Source organism: Nannobrachium achirus, assembly GCF_963921795.1.
Source record: "Nannobrachium achirus genome assembly, chromosome: 14".
Classification (NCBI taxonomy): Eukaryota; Metazoa; Chordata; class Actinopteri; order Myctophiformes; family Myctophidae; genus Nannobrachium; species Nannobrachium achirus.
In genome coordinates this window covers 52,613,742-52,636,701 of record NC_137821.1, presented here as the reverse complement: position 1 = coordinate 52,636,701, position 22,960 = coordinate 52,613,742, and positions in this window count along the sequence as shown.

The window sequence follows — 22,960 nt, the reverse complement described above, 5'->3', positions numbered from 1 at the left end:
TGTCCGTCACACAAGCAGTCACTTTACTAATGTTCAGTCCATATTTAGAGAAAATGTCCTCCAGCTCAGTTGTAATTGCATCATAGGTGTGGCGACCTCGGAATCGTTTACAAGCTATCGCTGCCTTCTCTCTTTTCAATGTACGAGGGTCGATCCAGTGAACGGTCACCCCCATGAAACTCTTATTATTGGCACTCCATATGTCTGCTGTTGTTGAAACGTATAGCTGCTCCTCCAGTGTTTTCTTTAATTCCTTCTCCATTAAAGCATATGCCGCCTCCAGCTCTTTGGCAAATGTCTTTCTGTCTGGTGGGACGAAAGGCTGAAAATGTATAGAAAATATTGTATTAATAATATGATTTTGAAATAGGCATATAGCTTATAGGTGAGTCATTCTAAGAGAAAATATGGCCTAACCCCAAAAAAATTGATACAAAAGGTTTTTCAATGGATTCTGGTAGCATTGGGCATGCTAAATAACATACTCAAAATCTACCAAAATCTACCTCCCAGAAAGCCGCCATTTTCAAGATGGCGTCCCAGATGGTTGCGGGGAGCTTAAAATGGCTATATCTCGAATGGAAAAAATGTTTCAAATGCTTTTTCAACTGATTCTGGTACCTCAGGACATGCTTGAGAACATACTAAAGATTTACGAAAATACACCTTCCAGAAAGGCTTCATTTTCAAGATGGCGCGTCCATGATGGTTGCTGGTAGCTTATAATGCTTATAACCTGGGATTTATATGTAAAAAATCATAACAATTATGCACTTGGTGACTAGTTTTAGATTGTTGGCATGGTGTTAGGTATGGGCATAAGGCCTTCAAAAAAGATAGCAAACAAGTTGGGCTCACCCCCTAGTCGTCTGTTTGCAATGAATCCAATATTAAATAGGTCAGTATATGGTTGAAACCCCAAATAATTGATGGAAGAGAATTTTCAATGGATTCTCTTACTAGTGGGTATGCTAAATCACATACTAAAAGCTGAGGGGAAAAAAAACTACTGGAAATGCATACTTTTCAAGATGGCACATATTCCCTCCCAATTTATATGCATTTTAAGCTCCCATGGACGCCATCGTGAAGATTATGCCTTTTCAGTGGTTTGTTTGTCTTAAGCTTTTAGGATGTTATTTAGCATACCTAATAGTAACAGAATCAATTGAAAAATCTCTTCCATCAATTATTTGGGGTTTCAACCATGTATAGACCTATTTAATAATGAATTAATTTCAAACGGACAACTAGGGGGCTAGCCCAACTTGTTGCCGATGGTTTTTGAAAAACTTATGTCCATACCCAACACCATGCCAAAAGTCAAAAACGTGTCACCAAGTGCATAATTGTTATGATTTTTTACATATTAAATCTCAGTTTATAGGCATTTAAAGCTCCTGCAGCCACCGTGGACGCCAGTCACGCGCCATCTTGAAAATGAAGCCTTTCTGAATGGAATATTTTCCTCTATTTTTAGTATGCTCTAAAGAATGTCCAGAGGTACCAGAATCAGTTGACAAAATATTAGCAAAATCTTTTCTATTCGAGATATAGCCATTTTAAGCTCCCCATAGTCAACTCGGACGCCATCTTGAAAATGGCGGCTTTCGGGGAGGTAGATTTTGGTAGATTTTGAGTATGTTATTTAGCACACCCAATACTATCAGAATCCATTGAAAAACCTTTTGTATCAATTTTTTTGGGGTTAAACCTTATAATGACTCACCTATTAATGAATCAGCGTTATATAGGCGCCTAGGCGAGGGCAATAGCAGGCTGTGTATTGGCCTCTGCATGCACTGGTAGGTATTGATTATTGAATTTAATTAATTAATATAGAAATCATAGCTATAATAGGAAATTGTAAACGACATCTTACCTTAGCAGTTTTGACAGGGATTTTGCTGACAAGCTTTCGAAAAGCTGGAGATTCTACTGTTGACAGAGGCTTCATATCCTCAACAACATACTCCGCTACGAGCCTCCTCACTTCTTTGACTTCCAGCCGTTCAACCCGGAGAGAGAAATCAAGTTTTTGTTGCTTAAGATTCGGTGCGCCGCCGCTGCCATCTGCCTTTCTTTTCTCAGTTAGTTTAGTGTGAGGGTGAACCGTTTCCAGGTGTTTCTTTAGGTTACTTGTGCTTTTTATCGACGTAGAGAGAACCTTCGTCTTCCTCCCTGGCCCCGCATCGCAGAGTTTACACTTAACTGCAATGTTCTTCTCATCCTTTTGTTTAATGAACTCGAAAAAATGTGAATACACCCATCCTGAAAACGTTGACCCTGGGTCTCCAACCGGCTCGGGCTCCGGCTCGGGCTCATTCTCCTGGACCTGGATCTCCTCATCAACCAATATTTCATCCGATTCCGACTCCATTCTGACTTGATGCTGCTTGCTGCTAATGTTGTTGTTTGTTGTTTGATGTACCGGCAGGACCGCACAGCGCGCCAACAGGAAATAATGGTCGCAGGTGTCAATGGGCTTTGTAGTTTTCTGGCGCTGGCGGTGCTGCTGTTGGACGCTTCGCATTGTGGATGGATACAAAAATAGGAAATACACAGAAAATAAAAAAAGCACCTTCACTTTGGCCGGTAACGTGGAAAGTAATGCTGTAAATAAGTTGTCATTACTGCATTATATTACCGGTTTTTTTTAGTAGGGCGTTATATTAGTCGTTACCGCATTTCGGTAATATATTAGTAATATGCGTTATATTACTAACGTGCGTTACCCAACACTGGTTACAAATATGTTTAGATTGTGTCTGGTTTGTCCAATACCATACTACAAGAACACTACAACATATAAACCACATGAGTTTTGTTACAGTTAATAAACCCCTTTATTTTATATACCTACCTGCCCAGTCTGTGGGTGATAAAATACATTCACTGGTGTTGGAGCAATCTACCATCTACCACAAGAGTGGTTGCCGCAACTCCTCACATTTTTGAACTGATCAACTGATTATTTTATTAGACAAAATGGAGAACAATACAGGTAGTCAATACAATAGAAATGTAGTACAGTACAAGAACAGTTAAACACCCTGCCTAAAAGCAACATCCCAAATAAGTCCTTTTACTGTCTTTTATACATTGGAAGTCCTTGGTATTTAATTCATGGACATAACAAATAGCAAGCAAAGAAAACATTCAATAATATCGCAGTTATAAAAAGACTGTATGTACAGGATAGAGGAAACAAGGGGGTGGGGCTGTATGGGAGAAGTGATAACTACCTCCTTCTCTGGCCTCCTGAAAGGTGAGTTTTCAGGGCAGTTTTGAAGGATACCAGCGATTAAGGGAGGTAGTCAAGGAATTCCACACCTGGGTGGCAAGGAGAATTTACCCATTATGTCTTATGGGTTTGTGTTATCAGATCATTGTGTGCTCTCCCTCTGGTGTTGTGGCCGTGGGTGTCGCTAACCTTTTGGAGATGTTGGAGGGCAGATTTGCATTGACTTCTTTTTAAAGTCAATCCCATTTTTAGTTGTTTAACCCTGTCTTCAACGCTGAGCCAACTTAGGCTAATAAAATGTGTGGGAGAAACATGGGTCATGGGCCCCAGGTCGAGAAGTAGCCAAATCAGTTTGTTTTGTGAGGTTTGGAGCTTAGTCTTCAGTGGCTTTATACATGGATGTAACAACAGAGTCCCAAATGTTTCTACCTCTTTTGAAACAAAACCTATAGATGTTTTAGATTAGGATCACATTGTAGTATATACCAATGTTTCTGGATGGTTTTCTTAATTTCATGGGCTGAGGTATTAAATTCTCTAACAAAGGTGACTTATTTTTTAGCAGGCTCCAAAAGGGTTTCTCTTTGCATATCTCTTGTTTTATTTTCTGCTACATGTTTGATGGAAACATTATATGACCACTCTGTCTGCATCACTTGTCATGCATTTCATGTGCTTTTACTTTAAAATCCACTACAAATGCATAAACATTGTCCATATGGAATATTTTCCACTAAGCGTTTGGATGATAGCTCTGTGCGTGTAGCACACTATCTGTGGGTTTGCGGTAAATGGTGGTGTTCTAGTGCCATTCGCGAGATGTCTCGCGAAATGTACTCGAGTACTTGTAGTGCCATTCACGGGATATCTCGGGAAAAGTAATATATTACTGTAACGGCGAGTACATTACCGAGAAGAATGGCCGGCGGTCCGGAGACGAAATCCGTTGCTGATTTCGCATCATCACGGCTCCACGAGCACAAAATAGTCCCATCCATAACATTGAGGTGGACGGGGGATCTCATCTTTAATGTCCATTATCTCAAAACTACACTTTAGAAGCTAGGATGGAGGCAGATGCTCGCTTATGTTACACAGTTATAAAAGCTCCCGGTCGGCCATTACACAACTCCACGTGGACACGGATCGGTTCCGGCGCACGATCCGATGACGTCAGACCGGAAGTGATTGTGCGGTGGACTTCTGGCCTTCAAAATAAGATAACGGCGGTGATGCCAGCCTGAAGGTGGCGTCGTGGACTTTATAATCCGTTAATTTCAGGGGCTCTTAATGAGTTAAGATGTCCTTACTGAAATGCGTAAATCTAAAAAGTCAATATGGTCTCCACTGTGTACCATAGTAAATGTTAACGTGGGATGTGTACCATTAATGTAATCCCTGAATTCTAACAACTCATTTTCTTAACCAGTAAATACCATTCCCTGCGAACCCAAAATATGGATGTGCGCTAATACTGCCAGTAGAATATCATTAATTTTCAGTTCAACATTACAGGATTAAAAGGGGGCTTTGAATGGCTAGAGGCTGTGTTGGATTTAATATACCACCAGAGAGCGCCATTGATGAGCTTTTCAACATATATCTATGCTTTTCAAGGTTTGAGTGATCATGTGATCTGCTGCGCCGTTTACATTGGCCTGGAGCTAACCATTAGCGTGGACTAGCGTGGGACCCTGTGTGCCACGCGCGCTTGATGGTGTAATTATTATGATGGCCCATCAGCTGGGACATGTATCCACGCCACAGACACTAAAAACCGGGTCAAAATCCGACGGAATGACGCGGCGTTATGGATAGTAGTGTGTATTGAAAATAACGGCTAGGAGAGGCAATTTCACCCCCTGAAAAACCGGTGACGTTATGAACTTATCCTTAGCTTCCACGGTCACTCGTTACAATGGCATCAGTCAGGTAAGACCCTTTCTTGAAAGGAAAAAAAATGCTTTTTATATAAAAGTCGATCCATAGTCGATCCGCAGAGAGTCTCCTACTTAGAATGTCGATCTCGGAGTCGACCCGCAGGAAGAGAGTTAAAATATCATCAATATATCTCTGCAGTCAAATGCTCTACCACAATATATAACCTTTTCTAGGAGCGTGGACACGCTGGTGTCTATTCAGGTAAGATGAATGACTAAAACTCTTGTCACAATGTTCACAGTGAAAAGATGTTTTCCTAGTGTGGACACGCTGGTGTCTATTCAGGTTAGATGAGTAACTAAATCTCTTATCACAATGGTTACAGTGAAAAGGTTTTTCTCCACTGTGGACACGCTGGTGGTAATTCAGGGCATATGAGTGACTAAAACTCTTGTCACAATGGTTACAGTGAAAAGGTTTTTCTTCATGGTGGACACGCTGGTGTTTATTCAGGGCATATGAGTGACTAAAACGCTTGTCACAATGTTTACAGTGAAAAGGTTTTTCTCCTTCGTGGACCTGCTGGTGGCTCTTCAGGTGAGATGACAGAATGAAACTCTTGTCACAATGTTTACAGTGGAAAGGTTTTTCTCCAGTGACGACATAATGGTGTAAATTCAGGTCAGATGAATAACTAAAACTCTTGTCACAATGTTCACAGCGAAAAGGTTTTTCTTCAGTGTCTCCTGAGAGATAGAGATAGAGATAGAGAGAGAGAGAGAGAGAGAGAGAGGAGAGGAGAGAAGGGGAAAGGCAGGTTAAAACTGGTGAGTATAAAATGAGGAGCAATTACAACTTCCCTATTCATTTACTGTAAGAGCTAAATGAGTCACAATATTTAATGTACAATGTTTGCATTGTATTATTGTCTTGTGTGTTGGTTTAATATACATATAAGTAGGCTACCCATGTTTTAGACAGTATTGTATGTAATATTTCTTCACCCTCTCTTGGTGATGCTGATACTACATAAGCTGAGCAGACCCACTGGTGAATTTTATCAGTTAACTAGAAAAATATTGTTCCTTCGAAACAATTGTGGGCTCGCTTCAAGGCAGAAAGCAATGGCTATAAAAGCACAAAATGTCAAGATCGCAGGCAGTGCTCTCTTTGACGTTACTGACGTCAAAGATTGGTCCATTTTGTTCCAAAAATGTGTTGTGCAAAAGTTGACCCGCTGGTGGCGCTATAACAGGCCAATGTGAGAAGGTTGGTATCTGTTCCTTGACCTATTGGGAATGTGCTTGCAAGATTTCACGCACATCCCAGGCTGTGTTCATGATTTGAGGTGTTTTTGGCTTTGGACACTTTATCGCTGCTTGCAGCTATATTTATTATTATTATTTTATAATTTTTTTGTGTGCACTTCATAGGCATGTTAGATAAAGGTCCTTAGATTGCGTGTAGAATGTTTCATGCAAATTGAAAAAAAAATCCTAGAATAAAAACGGGTTTAAGCGTTTTACAAACTGCTCAAAATTATATAGCGCCCCCCTTTGGCCATTTGGGGTAAGATTGGTTTCAGTGATATTTGAACTAACCCTCTACACTATTTTGTCATGAAAATGTGACTTTGCATGTATGTTTTAGAGGCAGAAGAATAATTTGCATAAAAATGCAATATTGTTTGAATTATTTAAAAAAGCATGTTTCAATGTTAAAGAAATCCGATCTGACAGATCTTTAGATATCGGTCCAAAGTTCATGTAAAAAAAGTTTTGTGCACGTGGAGCGAAAATTCCAGAATAAAAGCGGGTTTACGTGTTTTACAAACTGCTCAAAATGGCGGAAAATCGAAGGGCGGAGCTTACTTAACAACGACACAGATGTCTTCCGCTTGAGTCAAAGCACGCGTGTAACAAGTTGCATGTCTTCAAATGAAACGAGTCATGACTTATGCCCGTTTGAAGTTTGAATTTTCAAACGCTTCGTATAGCGCCCCCCTTTGGCCGATTGGAATAAAATTGGTTTCAGTGATACTTTGACTAACCCTCCACATCTTTGCCAAATGCCATGAACGTGTAACTTTGCATGTATGATTTAGAGGCCGAAGAATAATTTGCATAAAACCGCAATATTGATTGAATTATTAAAAAATGATATTTCACTTTAAAAGAAATCCACCGAGATAAATCTGACCGTATTGGTCCAAAGTTCATGTGAAAAAAGTTTTGTGCGCGTAACAAAAAAAACCCAGGAGGAGATAGATTTTTACTGTTTTTCATATAATTCCGAATTGTGGGAGACCTAAAGGTCAGAGGTCAAAAGTTAGAGGGTAAAAGTTGTTCGGCATGAGGAGACGCATACGTGTATACAGGTTTCATGGCTGTACCTCAAACACAGCATGAGCTATACCTGTTCAAAGTTCGCACTTTCGAAGGCTTCCTACAGCGCCACCATTTGGCCGATTGCTGTATAAAGTAATAGCACACGTCGCCACTGTAAGATGAACACATTGATGTTTTTATTTTCATTTTCTCACTAAGTATGTAGGAGTAGAAAGGAACCGAAGTTTTTTGATACTTGCACTGACTGCCTGCCTAGTATAGAAATAATGACAATATCTAAAGTGTGCTCGCCTTACAGGCGAGCCCACAATTAATGAGTGAGGGAAGAAAGGAAAGATGCTAGTTTGGTCAAAAGGAACGCGTTTTTACTGTGTTCACTTTTCACTGCTGGTAATGTCGACGCTGACCCACCAGGCTCCTCTGGTCTTTGAAGTGGCTCCTCCTGTTCCTCCTGTTCCTCTTTAATGTGTGGAGGCTCTGGTTCCTCCTGTTCCTCCTTAATGTGTGGAGGCTCTGGTTCCTCCTGTTCCTCCTTAATGTGTGGAGGCTCTGGTTCCTCCTGTTCCTCTTTAATGTGTGGAGGCTCTGGTTCCTCCTGTTCCTCTTTAATGTGTGGAGGCTCTGGTTCCTCCTGTTCCTCCTTAATGTGTGGATGCTCTGGTTCCTCCTGTTCCTCCTTAATGTGTGGAGGCTCTGGTTCCTCCTGTTCCTCTTTAATGTGTGGAGGCTCTGGTTCCTCCTGGAGCAGAAGGGAGCTCCTCTCCCGTTCAAGAGAAACCTCCTCTTTACACACAGCCATGTGCAGGATGTCTAGGAGAAGAAAAAAACATGTGATAGCTAATACTGGATTCCTTAACTCTCCCACCGCTTTGAACGTTCACGTTCGCCCGATTGCGCAAGACCTCTCCGCCAATACGGCGCTCGTTCGGTTCGTTCGTCTGATGACTGTAAGCTGATGAGGGGTCGCGCGGCCGTCTACTGTAAACACATTTTCCGCGGTGATGGTGTAAAAAATCCATTATGCGTTAGATCAACGGAGAACAATTCACTTCCTTGTTGATTTCCTCTGGCTGTAAGGCTCTGGGGCCAGTGACTGGTCTTCTTCTTCTTCAACACATAACAGGCAAATTCACATTCATTCTCGCATGACGCCGCCCTCTGCTGCCTGGCAGACCAAAGTGCACTATTGCACAACCCAAAAAAATAAAAATAAATAAATAAATGTCTGTCTGTCTATCTACTATAACGTCGCAAAGGTAAGCCGCTTTTTGATGGCACCAGACCCAATAAATAAATAAATAATCTGGCAGTGGGAAAGTTAACAGTTTTACTGCCAGATGTTATTTATTTATTGGGTCTGGTGCCAGCAAAAAGCAGCTCACCTTTGCGATGTTATAGAAAAATGTTAATTATGTAATGTTATTACATAATTATGTACTTTGGCCATACTGGCAGCAGAGGGCAGCCTTATGCAAGAATTAATGTGAGTTGAGCCGCCTCAGAACACGTAATGGCATCAGAGCAACAGATCCAGAGAAAATAACAAGGAATTGATTTGGGACTCCATTATTGCTTACGGGCGGTGGATTTTTGAGAGCAGCGTTACGGGAGATGTTTGTACTGTACACGGCAGTGCGACCCCTCATCAGCTTACGGACATCAAACAAGGTAAAAGAACGAGCGTCGTATTGAAATTGAGCAGCGTTCAGAATTGGGGCGAAAGGGTCGTCTGTAGCAGTAAAATAGTTAACAGTAAATAAACATTCCCATCCTCCATGTACAAAATGAGGTATCATCTGCTTAAAGGAGTAGTTCACCCCCAAAATGACTTTTTTTCTATTGATTACTCATGCCATGGAGACTTGAGTTCAATAATATTTTTTGGTTTTTGTTGCATTCCTTCAAGACAAAAATTTGATTCGAGTAAATTTACCCCCATTGATTCCGGATGGTGACCCATTTCGAAATGGGTCACCATCCGGAATGAATGGGGGTAAATTTATTGTTATCACATTTTTGTCTTAGGAATGTGACAAAAACCAAAAAAATGTATTGAACTCTACTCTCCATGGCATGAGTAATCAATAGAAAAAAAGTAATTTTGGGGGTGAACTACTCCTTTAAGTTGCAGTATTGGCACCTTAATCCCACCTAGAGCTTGAATCCTACCATTCTGGTCGCTGGGTGTTGCCATGGTGACCAAAGGGTTCATCTGTGTGTTTTACTAAGCTGTCAATCACTACACACTATGTATGAAAACACTACAGCATTCAAATCTAGTTTTAATCTAGCAGCAAATAAAGATTCAGTAACTGCAAGCAACTGCAACGACATTCATCTCCCGTACCATCGATACCCTGAACAACACTAATGACGAAGGTTATTTCTGCGCTTCCGCAAAAAAAAAAGAAAAAAGAAAGCTAGTAATTTAGACCGGCGGTTCTAAAATGATGTCGAACTGAAACAGTGTGTGTTGCTCTTACATTGTAACGATTTAGGCCAAATATCAAAATGTCTTGGGGTGCCAGCCAGGGAGTTAACCTGCCAATTATGGCAAAAACATTACATAAGGCTGTATATCTAGTAGAGTGAAATAGCTCTCATAATACACACCCTTTGGGTTCATTCAATAGCACAAAATAACAGACACAACACAGAAACCAGTTCAGTTCATAGTTCCAAAAACAGTGTTCGTGCAACCCAGTTCACCCGACTTCCCCGATCCCCACTCCAATGTTACAGCCTGCATGGTACGCACACCGTTGTATAACACAGTGTTTTCTCAACCTTTTTTCAGCATGGGCACACTTTTCATGTTCCAAGAATCCATGGGCACACCAACATAATACGCGGGTGTAAATATCGTCACTGTCGGGAAGAAACCTTGTATCTCCAAGTTTCAAATTTGTATGTTTCTTCGCAAAGTAAAGTCCTGCTTCATCATACAAGGCAGTTGCACAACAGTAGTGAGCACAGCAGATCTACAAGCACACAACGCCTTGCACAGCGAGGCGTTGTGTGCTCACAATCGTGAGTAATTGCTGCTGCGCTAAGTTAGCTCCGTTTGTCTCGAAGGACTCTAGCATTCTGATCCTCGTTCAGCAGGCATAGAGTCTGCTCTGAGTGGGCGTATCCACCTCACACATGTAGCGAGACGTCACCAAAGTTGCTTGCAATGCACACGGCTGGGCCAAATGAACGCTCATGAGAAGTTTCCAGGAACCGTTATAGGAACCGATCATAAAAATATGATGGAACCGGCTCCAGTTCTTCAATTTCGAAACCGGGTACCCGAAAGAACCGGTTCCGGGTCCCAACCCTACTTAATACTGATGACATCAGGGATCTCCATATAAGGGCATAAAAGGTATTCTGTTAGTGTGATTTCCCTGACATCTTAGTGATGACAGTGTCAAACCGAGCAGTACACGGAGACGTGACACAAGATGTGAGACAAGATGTGATAGTTTACATAGTAAACTGTGACCTACGGTCGCAATAATACTTGACAAGTTGTGAGTTTAACAAGTTGTGATGTGAGCTTGTAGATGGACTACTTCATAAATGTTCCCCTGCATAGTGATGCTAGGGTTCAAGTGGTTAAACTTACTGAAGTGTGGGTGATCTTCAGGTTCCTCCTGTTTAATAGAAATGGCCCTGGCTGAGTCTGGAGAGTTCATCTTCACCTGCAGTCTGGACTCCACACACTGGTCTGAAATGAAGCAATTCAACAAGGACGTTAATAACCTCAGAACTACTGGTGTCAGGAATATGAAAATAATGGTCTCAAGTGAAAGTAGCCAATCTGCTTTTAATGTTTCCGCAAATCGAGCGGTGCTATTTATGAGTTAATTTCATTAAGCGTCACGCAAAGCATGGCCAATATGATCCTGCTGGGCGGCGACGTCCAAAGAGGTAAATGGCTATGTCCCGACCCCCAAACACGCGTGCAGTGCGGATGAGGTGTAATTGTGTTCATTTTTTGCCATAATCGAGCAGTCCATCGTTATTTTGACCTCATGGTGGCGCTAGAAGATCAAGGTCAATGGAACACTTGGTTAGGGTCAGAACACGTAATCGCATCAGAGCAACAGATCCAGAGAAGGAAGAAGGAAGTGATTTAGGACTCCATTATTGCTTACGGGCGGTTCCCATCCTCCATGTACAAAATGAGGTATCATCTGCTTAAGTTGCAGTATTGGTACCTTAATCCCACCTAGAGCTTGAATCCTACCATTCTGGTCGCTGGGTGTTGCCATGGTGACCAAAGGGTTCATCTGTGTGTTTTACTAAGCTGTCAATCACTACACACTATGTATGAAAACACTACAGCATTCTAATCTAGTTTTAGCAATAAATAAAGATTCAGTTACAGCAAGCAACTGCAACTACATTCATCTCCCGTACCATCGATACCCAAAACAACAGTAATGACTAAGGATATTTCTGCGCTTCCGAAAAAAAAAAAAAAGCTAGTAATTTAGACAAGCGGTTCTAAAATTATGTCAAACTGAAACAGTGTGTGTTGCTCTTACATTGTAACAATTTAGGCCAAATATCAAAATGTCTTGTGGTGCCAGCCAGGGAGTTAACCTGACAAAATGTTCAATTATGGCAAAACCATTACATAAGGCTGTGTATCTAGTAGGGTGAAATCACTCTCATAATACACACCCTTTGGGTTCATTCAATAGCACAAAATAACAGACACAACACAGAAACCAGTTCAGTTCATAGTCAGTTCCAAAAACAGTGTTCGTGCAACCCAGTTCACCCGACTTCCCCGATCCCCACTCCAATGTTACAGCCCGCATGGTACGCACACCGTTGTATAACACAGTGTTTTCTCAACCTTTTTTCTGCATGGGCACACTTTTCATGTTCCAAGAATCCATGGGCACACCAACATAATACGCGGGTGTAAATATCGTCACTGTCGGGAAGAAACCTTGTATCTCCAAGTTTCAAATTTGTACGTTTCTTCGCAAAGTAAAGCCCTGCTTCATCATACAAGGCAGTTGCACAACAGTAGTGAAAACAGCAGATCTACAAGCACACAACGCCTCGCACAGCGAGGCGTTGTGTGCTCACAATCGTGAGTAATTGCTGCTGCGCTAAGTTAGCTCCGTCTGTCTCGAAGGACTAGCATTCTGATCCTCGTTCAGCAGGCTTTAGCCGCTTTCCAATCCAAGGGATTCACACTTTGAAGTGCGCATTTCAAGGGCTATGACGTCACTGGTCACTGATCTACAAGCTCACAATGCGTCGAAACGCAACGCATTGTGAGCTTGTAGATTGCTATTTGGCGCGGCCCGGTGACGTCATAGCCCTTCAAATGCGCACTTCAAAGTGCAAACCCCTCGGATTGGAAAGCGGCTCTAGAGTAGAGGTCTGCGCGGGACTGATTTTTTGATCCCGCTCCCGCCCGCTCCCGCATCATTTCTGACCACTCCCGCCCGCCGCCGCAATGATTTTATTTTTGACCGCCCGCAGACAATTCCTCTCCGCCGCTCCCGCCCGCGACAAACAAATTATGTGAATTTTGACCCGCGGACTCCCGCGGCGCACATTACCGCAGAACGTCCAACAGCCTCCCTCCCAAGAAGGCACATTGAAATGAGATCCAAAACCATTACAAAACAAAAAAGCGTGCCGTGTGCGCCATGCGAGGAGCATATTTGTGACGGACTGACAGTTGGTGAGAACAAGAAAGAGAGAGAGAGAGGGAGAGGGCGAGCGAGGGAGCCACGGCACGGAGTGAGAGAGCAAGAGGCGAGAGAGAGAGAGAGAACTTGGCGGAGAGAAAGAGAGACGCAGTCCACGTACTGTATCAATGTGGGTGCGTTGTCCTCACTCAGCAGGGAGAATTGCGTTCTCAATTCACATCTTGACTTGCTAAAGAAGGCACGTTGACGTTTGTATAATCCATTGAGATCCAAAACCAACAGGACTAGTGAAGGCTACGTGCGCGAGAGAGGAGCATTTGTGAGGTTGTTAACAGAGGTAAAGTGTTTATGCGATTGGACATAGGCGATGGGACTATATTATAATAAATAGTTGTTATTTAGGCTAAATAGTGAGCGACAATGCCGCCGCAAATATCTGCACACCGGTTAGCCGTTAACAGACGAGAGAGGGAGGGAGGGAGGGGGGGTTAGAGCGAGAGAAAGAGAAATTCCACGTGCTGTAGGTCCATGCGTTCTCCTCAGGCGCTCAGCAGGGGAAGTTACATTGATTCTCTACATATTCACATCTTGCTAAAAGTATAGATAAAAGCTTATTGCGGGAGAGTGCGGGATTTTGCGGCGCCGCCGAGTTTATTTTGACCGCCCGTCCCCTCCCGCAGGGATTAAACTACCGCCCGCGCCGCAATACATGGTGACGGGTCCTGCAGGTCCCGCGGGAGTGCGCTCCCGCTGCAGGGCGCTCCCGCTGCAGGGCTCTACTCTAGAGTCTGCTCTGAGAGGGCGTATCCACCTCACTCACACATGTAGCGAGACGTCACCAAAGTTGCTTGCAATGCACACGGCTGGGCCAAATGAACGCTCATGAGAAATTTCCAGGAACCGTTATAGGAACCGATCATAAAAATATGATGGAACCGGCTCCAGTTCTTCAATTTCGGAACCAGGTACCCGAAAGAACCGGTTCCGGGTCCCAAGTAACACTACTTAATACTGATGACATCAGGGATCTCCATATAAGGGCATAAAAGGTATTCTGTTAGTGTGATTCCCCTGACATCTTAGTGATGACAGTGTCAAACCGAGCAGTACACAGAGACGTGACACAAGATGTGACACAAGATGTGATGGTTTTCATAGTAAACTGTGACCTACGGTTGCAATAATACTTGACAAGTTGTGAGTTTGACAAGTTGTGATGTGAGCTTGTAGATGGACTACTTCATAAATGTTCCCCTGCATAGCGATGCTAGGGTTCAAGTGGTTAAACTTACTGAAGTGTGGGTGATCTTCAGGTTCCTCCTGTTTAATAGAAATGGCCCTGGCTGAGTCTGGAGAGTTCATCTTCACCTGCAGTCTGGACTCCACACACTGGTCTGAAATGAAGCAATTCAACAAGGACGTTAATAACCTCAGAACTACTGGTGTCAGGAATATGAAAATAATGGTCTCAAGTGAAAGTAGCCAATCTGCTTTTAATGTTTCCGCAAATCGAGCGGTGATATTTATGAGTTAATTTCATTAAGCGCCACACAAAGCATGGCCAATATGATCCTGCTGGGCGGCGACGTCCAAAGAGGTAAATGGCTATGTCCCGACCCCCAAACACGCGTGCAGTGCGGATGAGGTGTAATTGTGTTCATTTTTTGCCATAATCGAGCAGTCCATCGTTATTTTGACCTCATGGTGGCGCTAGAAGATCAAGGTCAAAGGAACACTTGGTTAGGGTTAATCTTCCATGAAGCATAAATGCACTGATCAAGTTTCATGACAATCTGCCCATTACAGATTGTCATGAAGTGGAGAGTTTGGCCAAAAGATGGCGCCAGAGGAAAGACCATTTAATTCTTTCTTTTTTATTAATAGAATAGGAATTGCCTTCATAAACACATTAGCACTACTGTTACACTCCCCCTTCCCTCAATGACCATACATGAAGCTAGATAGCATTTTTAGGTTTTAACTAAATCTGCTAGTGTTCTACCTGATATATTATCATGCTTATTATAGTGATGTGTATTACCTGCTTATTGTCGCCTTGGATTAAAAGCGTCCGCTAAATGCCTATAATTCATAACCTTTATGGTCCTTTTTCACCACAATACGTTTTTCATTTTGTCTTTATGTGGGAAATATAATATAATGTTATTATCACTCTGGATTAAGAGCGTTTGCTAAATGTAATGCTAGAATTTTATTTGTATTTATTTATTTTTAATCTAGGGTTGCAATACCTTCCAATGGCAGCCAATCCATCAAAACATTTTTTTGCAATCTGATTGTATTAAACGACATCAAACTCACCAATATTGGGGCTGTAATATGGAAAGCTTGGAGTATCGTCTTTCTATCTGCAAAGTGTTTGTTTCATAAAAACCTAGCTCCTTTCAGAACCCCTCACTCCACTGCTACGCAGATCTCGGAGCTGCATAGCAGTGGAGTGAGGGGTTCCGAAAGGAGCTAATAAAAACCCAACGTAGACATGCTATGAGTTGTATCTGACAATAACAATAAATCCGAGCAGACATGTTTTTTTTTTCCCTAAGTGTTGAACTTCGGAAGCGCTCGTCTTCTATAACGCCATGTCCCGCTGCCTCCTGTATTAGGCTATGACATTTAAATTTTAAAACCAGCTGGTACACAGGACCGCTGACCGCTGTGAGTCTGTGACTTCCCACGACTGCTTCCAAACTCCAGCACTTAGAAAAAATATTCACCTGAACTGAATTTCTTGATAGAAAGTAGCTCATAACATGTCTATGGTGGGTTTTTATGAAACAAACACTTTGCAGATAGAAAGAGGATAAGCGACTCCAAGCTTTCCATACAGCCCTTAACATTACTAATCCAGTACCTGGCTTAAAGTCCTGTTCGCAATTTGTTGTGAGGGGAGTTTCTCACCTGAACTGAGTCAGTGGGTCCCTACTCCCTAGACATGAAAAATCACAGAGGTGCTTGAGAACAAACAGCTCTCCAGCTGTGTGTTTGGAATATGGTGTCCAATCAAGCCTTTGTCGGGCAACAGTGGCTCAGTGGTAGAACGGCTGCCTTGGAATCTGAAGGTTCCAGGGTCGATTCCCAGCTCTTCCTTGTTATGTGTCGAAGTGTCCTTGAGCAAGACACTGAATCCTTAACTGCTCCCGATGAGCAGGTTGGAACCTTGCATGGTGTGTGAATATATGTGTGAATATGTATGTTAATGGGTGAATGTGAAATACATGTAAAGCGCTTTGGAGAAAAGCGCTATATACTGTCAATGCAGTCCATTTACCATTGTCATCTCTGTTGTCTCTGATGATGAAATAGGCAGCTGGTGGAGTAGAGATCCCAGACATTTGGATAGGATTGAGGAGGCTGACACATGGTGCATGTACTGACTCTATTATAACTAAGCCTATCTCTAACCCTAACCTTCACTAAGCTAATGGTTGGAATAGTGGGATGTTGGAATTATGAGCGGACCCCGTCCCCAGAGAGGAGTTGTCTCCTTCACATAACTGCTATACTACACCCCATATTTACAAGCACTGGGGATGAAGGAGATCTGGCAGCAGTATGGCACTGGTGAGAATCGGCACATGCTTCCACTTCATCAAGCAGTCTCTCATCTTGGAACACCATTAGCTAAGACAGTGATCAAGGCACATAAGCCTTGGAGACTGAAGATGACTGCATGGGCCAGGTGAGGATTAAACATGCAGTTATGGCTTCTGACGAGTACAATATCTAACCAAATTTGACAGAACAAGACTCAGCATTGGTAGCAGAGAAGTACAACAGCTAAGACCAACAAGGCACCTTTCTAGTGCATTTCTTGCCACCTGCTTGTAACAGCCAAGGAACCTGAGGAAAGACTAGAACGTAGAACCAATGGAACATGGATTCAGGGCATGACATTAAGGCTTGCCCTGTTCATTAAAAATGTACTTGAACAAGTGGATCTTGGTTTAATTTTTTTCTTTGACGCTCCTAGCAGCTTTGTGCTGTATATGCAGACTATGGACTGTCCATACTATGGAGTGGAGGGAGCAAGGGGGGTCATTAGCAGTCCTTTTGTTATTCATTCTATTTCAATGTCTGACTAGACACTTTTTTTTATCCGGACAAGTGACTTTTGTGCTAAGGATAAGTGCCTCAAAAAGTCAATGTCAAACCCTGATGGATGGAAGGAACACTTCGACTTTAGTATACTCCTGCCATGTCTGAAACGTGACACTCAATGATATGGCTGCCTTGCTGGTGGAGTTCTGTGCATCATATTTTGTGATGGAACAATGGCAAATCCATCCTGTAAAAACACATCACACTAACTAGCATGCACACAATCACAATATGCTGCACTTTGAGGGAAATGGTTAGTTCATTTTGTGTGTGATTTTATTTGTCACTTTTATTCTTAAATAGTCTTATTTGCTCATTTAAATCCCCCTTTAAAGTTAAATGGGGATGTTTACTTGTTGTATGTCTCACTAATATGTCTTATGAACAAATACAATAAAAGTGCTAGTAAAGAATACAATTGTTTTTGAAAAATGGTATTGACATTGATATTTCAAAGACAAGATGTTCCTTAATGGTCAAAAACATATCAGAAATGAATTATACATGTCAGAATTTGTTGATTTAGACCTATTGCACCTGTTTTTACTCCTAACAATGGCCAAGTTATGGCCATGGTCTTCGGAATAGCAAAATTACCTTGACCATGACCTTTCAAGGTCCAAATCACCTTTCAAGGTCCAAGGTATTACATGTGAATTAGCCGCAAATTGCAACACTAGATTTTTTTTATAATGGGATGAATCTAGGGTTGCAATACCTCCCATAGGCAGCCGATGCATGAAAACAGTTTTTTGCTAACTGATTGTATTAAACGACTTCAAACTCACCAATATTGTAGCTCTATGGAAAGCTTGGAATTTACTCTTGCTAACTGCAAAGTGTTTGTTTCTGATCCACCGAAGAATTGTTATGATTTATTTTCTGTCAAGAAATCCGAGCAGACATGGTTTATTTTCTAAGTGCTGAACTTCGGAAGCGCTCGTCTTCTATAACGCCATGTACCGCTGCCTCCTGCATAATGTGACATTTAGAACCAGGTGGTCACAGGACCGTTGAGGGATTTTCCACGAGCGCTTCCAAACTCCGGGACTTAGAAAAAATGATCACCTGAACCAAATTTCTTGGATAGAAAGTAGCTCCTAACATGTCTACTGTGGATTTTTCTGAAACAAACACTTTGCAGTTAGCAAGAGTAAATTCCAAGCTTTCCATAGAGCTACAATATTGGTGAGTTTGAAGTCGTTTAATACAATCAGTTAGCAAAAAACTGTTTTCATGCATCGGCTGCCTATGGGAGGTATTGCAACCCTAGATTCATCCCATTATAAAAAAATCTAGTGTTGCAATTTGCGGCTACATGTGAATGTACACCCAGAAACAGAAAAGTTGGATTTTCATCATAGCCAATGGCAGCCATATTTGATTCAGCCATTGCGCCATTCGTGCCACTATGGCGAACGAGCACCTCTATTCATGTCTAGGGACCCACTGACTCAGTTCAGGTGAGAAACTCCCCTCACACCAAATTGCGAACAGGTCTACAGGCCAGGTACTGTATTATACATAGTTTCGACCACACTGGTCTCTGGGACACCTACACGAGAACAACAACAATAAAACAACGTACCTTCTCCAAGAATTATCCTGGTATAGCCCTGAATACAGGACGGTCATATGTATATGACCGTCCTGTATTCAGGGCTAATCCTGGTACAACTTTAACGCGTCTAAAGTAAGGATTCCAGTCTCCACTGCTTTAGCAGCTTCTTTGAACTTGGTGTGTAAAATAAATTGCGAGCCAGCCTGTCCTGTCAAGTCACATTGCATTGTATTTGTATGCTGTCTGGTTGACTGTGGTTGTTGAGGCTCGTGCTAATGATGCTAATGCTCATTTGTTGTTGGAAGAGACTAACTAACACAGTCTTACTAGTTTACATAGAGAAAGAAGACATTAATGGATTCACTCACTCTCACTGTGACGCAGATGCGTGAATTGGGAACTAAGAGGAGGTTTTGGCCAAACACGCCGTCCTGAGTGTTTGCTATGATGAGAACTTAGTTAGTTAACTTTAACCCGGACGAGAGAGAGGGACGGAAACGGTCCCCGTCCTTCCCTCTATCTTGTCCGGGTTGAAACTCGGTAGTAGGCCTACACCTATTCAGTTAGAAGTACCAAAATAGCTGGTAGGCCCTATTGATTGATTGATTGATTGATTGATTATTTTATTTGCAGTTTGCATAGGGAAAATGCAGGACTACAAGGTCTAAAGCATGGGGCTTGTTTACTCACTGTGTGTGTGTGTGTGTGTGTGTGTGTGTGTGTGTGTGTGTGTGTGTGTGTGTGTGTGTGTGTGCGCGTGCGTGCGTGCGTATATATATATATATATATATATATATATATATATATATATGGGTCAGTGACGTGACGCCCCAAAAAACATGTTTTTAAAAAAACTTTAAATAGCAGGCATAAAAATTATTTACTTTTGTTCTACTCACTCTCAACTTTATGGAAACACATTTTGTTTTTAGATATTTTATTGGAATCAGACTTTATTGAGCAGTTTGTTGTACTTGTGCCTAAAACCGTCATCTGGTGTGACATGACAATAATTGTTCATAAAATGAAAATGGAGTACACCTTTCTTAAGTCACTCACTTTATCAAAGTCCTTTATCATAACTAACCTGTGATCCACTATAGTTTTATGAAAATTAATTGAATCTGTATATTTTTTTCATAATCAACACTCTGTGTGAGGCCCATGTTGTCGATCTTTCAACATATTTTAATTTTATTCTGACAAAAACTTTCTTTAAAATTACACAAATATTTGTGACTCTTCCTGATACTATTTTCTATGTAAACCATACACATTTTTTCGGTTTCATCATTAATAAAGGTATGATTTCTCACTATTTGGAATGTCACACCAGATGACTTAGTGTCACACCAGATGACCATATCTTCATGTGTCAAAGCAAACTGTGTTTTAACCTACCTATTAGTGAGTACTGAACTTTACTGATTGATTAAACAATTACCCAGGAAAAACAGCAACAGTAAAATTGCTTTAACATTAAATAACATGGCCTTAATATTTCTGAACAGGATAGTATTGTTGGGCCTTAACATAGGATAACAAAGAATTGTAGTAGTAGATGGATGATGAGGATGTGCACAGGAATGCTACGCACACCTAAGTCTTCTGCCGGCCCACGGCAGAAGGATCTTAAAGAGACAATAAGGTGCATAGCCACACTGGGAGCCAAGGCAACATTTTATTAACACCAATTATTGGAAACAACTCAGCATTCAGGTGTATTACTTTTTTCCGAAGTCTCCTGAACTTGAACACAGCATTTTGAGTTGAACAAATTTATTTACGAATCATGTCGTTACACCACATCTCCACTAGCTAAAGAGTGCTGGGTTGTGCAACTCCGAAAATAGCTGATCTACAAGCTCTCGCAGCACAATGCGTTGAGAGCTTGTAGATCAGCTATTTTCGCTATGTTTGTCTCGGGTCCTACCTTACCTCATTGTCCAGTCCAGTGAGTGAAAGTACAAAAGTATTAGATTAGATTAGAATAGACATTTAGACTGCATTGTACATCAGCCAGTCACATTTGGTGAGGGTATAGACATTTAGACTGTATTGTACATCAGCCAGTCACATTTGGTGAGGGTAGCAAACCGTTTGCCCTGTTGCGGTTCTGCTATGCCACAGACAACTTCCTGCTCTTTGTAGAAAATGCAGTCTCGCCCCTTTGGCCAGACAAAACCATTTTTAATTTTTCCAAGTTGATTCATGCAGTTTATCTCTAGCCCCTCCTTATTAATGGTAACAATCTGCCCCACATATGGCTTTCCCTCATATTTGATTATGACAAACTGTCCTTGTGTGTATTCATCTGAGGAGGTGTCTGAATCCTCAGCTTGGGCCTCTCCAATAGATGCACTTGTGTCCAGCACCTGAGTAGAAGACCTTCAGGAGGAGACATTTAAATGTAATTTATTTGTCAGGTAGATTGTTTTTAGTAGTAAAATGTAATTACTAGCAAGTCCTCAAGTTTGCCAAGTATGTTATACTCACTGAGCTCCGGAAGCTGTTTTGGGCCTGCAGCTGACCTGGGAAGGGGGCAGTTCCGCAGATGGGCCACCACTTAGTTAAGGAAGAAAAGGAATGAATGGATGACATAAGTTACTTTATTGTCATTAAACAGGTACAATTACAGGTATCATAAAATTGGCAAAGAGAATGATTTAGTTATACTTACTCATCACTTGTCTTGTCACCTGGCACCTCAGCCCTGGAGACTTGGTCAAACTGTAATTTCCGTGGGTTGTGACAGGTGCAGATCTGAGGAAACTGGCAGAAACAACTCAGGTCTCTGTAAACTATCTTTCCCGGGAAGATAGAAAGAACCTGGTGCGTAGTGCTGATGCCAGTCACTGGACGCACTGATGGAGGGACCATTTCATCCATGTTGGATATCTTCTCTTCTTCGATCCACATGACAGTGACTTTTTCAGAGGACTTCTGTAAATACTCACACAGATCCCTCGGTGTTTGTAGGTCACTGCCTCCGAGGACATACATGTCTGCCTTACGCTTCAGCACCCCTCCCACACCATCAGGTGCGCCCTTTCCATGGGAACGCTCTGAAAAGTTCCAGGTGACCCTCTTGAATCCCCATGTATAAGGAATGCTGCTCATGAGGAAGCAGTTTGTGCGATTCCGGTACTGGGTTGCTGGCCCATCACTGAGGACATGCAGGGTGTCAATTGCATTGTCTTGTTTTCCTCGGAAATCATCAATAACTGGCTTGATGTGTGCCCACACAGCACGCTCATCATGGCGTAAGGACTGTGAAATGGTGGCATAGCACTGGGAGCCACTGACTGAGTAGGCAACTCCGGTATGCACTGTTGCCTGCTGCCTATTGCCACCAAAATGAAACGCCTGAATCTCTGTGTTTAGTTTACATGCATAGTTCTCAGAAAAGTCTATATGCAAGACCATTTCATTGGGTTGGATGCTCTCCTTGATGTGTCTGAACTGCTTCACCTGATGAAGCCAGTTGAGCTGATGACTTGCAATCGCACTGAGCCTCTGGTTGAACACATCAGTGAGTTCTCCATGTTTGTGTATTTTGGAAATAATAAAATCACATTTTCTGTACCACCCATTTTCTGTTGTCAAGTGTCTTATATTAACTGCTTATAACGGATAGTTATTATAAAGTGTTACCACAATATAAGGTTTAGGTTTCTGTGAAGGGGTTTCTGCTCTGTCTGATGAATTTGCTGTATCACCGAATGAAGCTAAATTAAATTATGTAGAAATGTTTAAAACGTTGTTTTAAACATGTTAAAATGTTTTAAATGGACAAAAGAAACATGGGACTTGTTATTTATTGTTATGTCTGTAGGAAAATACAGTATATATCATCTGGTGTGACAATCAAGTCATCTGGCGTGACAAGCAGATATGTCACACCAGATGACGAAGTGTCACACCAGATGACGTTTTCTGCATTTAGGACTACCTTGAGGCTACCAGGTACACATTAGCATGCTAACAACATGCTAGCTATAACAAAACAACCTAGATTTACATGTAATTATGACCAAAGTTTCAAATAACTTTTGCTTTATTAATGAAAAAGGTGTCACACCAGATGACATCCAGAAGTGCCACACTTGTCAAAGTTTCAACAAGATGGCATTTCATGAAA